Source organism: Tupaia chinensis, unplaced genomic scaffold (assembly GCF_000334495.1).
Source record: "Tupaia chinensis unplaced genomic scaffold, TupChi_1.0 Scaffold000238_1, whole genome shotgun sequence".
Lineage (NCBI taxonomy): Eukaryota > Metazoa > Chordata > Mammalia > Scandentia > Tupaiidae > Tupaia > Tupaia belangeri.
In genome coordinates this window covers 8,483,317-8,485,287 of record NW_006159716.1, presented here as the reverse complement: position 1 = coordinate 8,485,287, position 1,971 = coordinate 8,483,317, and the positions used below count along the sequence as shown (strand labels likewise).

The window sequence follows — 1,971 nt, the reverse complement described above, 5'->3', positions numbered from 1 at the left end:
TTTTGTCCGCTCTCGTGTGGCGATTTCTTAGGCGAGGAGCGTGGGGAGAGGTTGTGCTGAGGGCCAGCGTGTGCTCCCGGCGGTGTTCAGGGTGTGAGGCGATGACCCCCCTAGGGGGCTGGCCGAGGGCTGCCCAGGGCTGTCCCTGCTGGCTGACTCAGAGGGGCTGCCCTGCAGGACGACACAGGGACCCTCACGCATGGCCAGCGGCCCGGTGTGCTGTATGAGCTGCAGGGAGGACGTGCTGGGCCAGGGCGAGGGCCGAGGAGGGAGCGTGGCTGGCGTGCAGGGCTGACTGCAGGGCCCCCCGCTGTCTCTGGGGGCCGAAGGAGGCACGGGCTGTTGCAGGGTGTGCTGTGAGGCTGTGAGAGGAGCTGCGGCTGGTCTGAAGGTGACGGGCACTGCGCCCTGCCCCAGCCGCCTGGCCGTCAGGGGGGCCCCAGTGGCTCTGGGAGAGGACTAACTGGCCCAGAGCGTGGCGCTTGGCGGGGTGTCCGGGGTGTCCAGGGGTGCTGGCCGTAGGCTGTGGAGGTGCAGTGTGGCTAAGAGCCCCTGGAAGGCCTCGGACAAGGCAGCAGGGACTCCCTCTCAGGATTCTCATTTCCCCTGTGGGAGCCTGGGGCCACCCGGCCACAGCACCCACTCCACTGCTGGGCCTTCCATTTGGAAGCTCCCGACCTGGGAACCTTCTCTCGCTGCCTGTGCATGTTCTTGCCAGCGCTGGACGCACATGTGACAATCCGTGACCCTGCTCTGAGCTCCAGGTCCCGTGACGGGGTCTCGCCACATGTGCACGGGGTCTGTAAGAGAAACAGTGAGGCAGGGACAGTTCTGTACTCAAGAGACCAAGACAAGTGAATTCCCTTTCAGAAAAAGAAAAAAAGTGAAAATAAGGGAATTTGGGGAACAACTGGGGAAAATTGGATATGGATTATATACTTTTGCTTTTTGCTTTTTGTTTATTCGCCTGATTGTTTGAGTTCTAGATTAGATACTAAGCATTGTGAAAATTCTTCGGTGTGCTAAAGGTATTGCAACCATTTAGGAGAATCTCCCTGTCTATAAAAAATGTGTGATTGAGTTGCTAGGGATGGGATGTCTGCAATTTGCTTTCGAGTGGTTCCAGGTAAATACATAAGCAAACAAAAAGTGTGTGAAAATGTGTGTGTGTGTGTGTGTGTGCACGCGTGTGTGGGGAGTGCTAATGGGGAAAATGTCAGCTGCCGGTCCAGCAGCATTCGTCATAGTATTTGTTCAGCTCTTCTGTGGTTTTGGACACGTTCGTAATAAAAAGCATAATAAGGAACATCTGAACCACTGGATAGACCCGTGAAATGCCTGGTTAGTAAGCCAGTCATTTCCTTTCGGCTTCAGTCAGTCCCAGGGGCATTTCTATCACTTGTAACTATTAGTAAAAATCCCTGACCATTAGATAGATTGAACAAAAACTGAGAACTTTGGGTTAGAAACCCAAAAATATTTCTAGGTTCAGTGTTTCAAGTCTAGAGGCCAAGTTCTCCCTCCAGCTCTGTGAGTTTTGCAAGTCACTTATCTCTCGGTCTAAGTTTTCCCAATAGTGTAAAGACACAATTTTACCACATGATTTTTTTTTTTAATTCTGGATTTGACTTTATTTTATTTATTTATTTATTTTTATTTTTTATTATCATCATAATCTTCTTTATATTACATTGGATTACATATAACTTTACAGTGTATTACATTGTTTTTTCAGAAGGGAATGCCATGCATGTCCGTCAGTACAGAGACATTACTCTCCCCACTTCAACATTCAATATCTTTTCTATGTTTTCCCCACTCATTATTTTTATTATTCTAATTATTTTTTAAAACAGTCAATCGCTGTTTCTCATTTTGCTTGTAAAAATACTTTGCCCATCATGAAATACTTCTCAGACCAATCCAGTTGAGAATACTATACACGTCATCATCAACAGTTAATAAGCCATA

General features: G+C 48.9%; 1 protein-coding gene across 1 annotated transcript in view; it reads left to right on the top strand.

Moving 5' to 3' along the window:
- Window positions 1-1,971, top strand: part of RAB44 (RAB44, member RAS oncogene family) — a 42,593-nt gene that overhangs the window by 668 nt on the left and 39,954 nt on the right. The window lies entirely within an intron of this gene.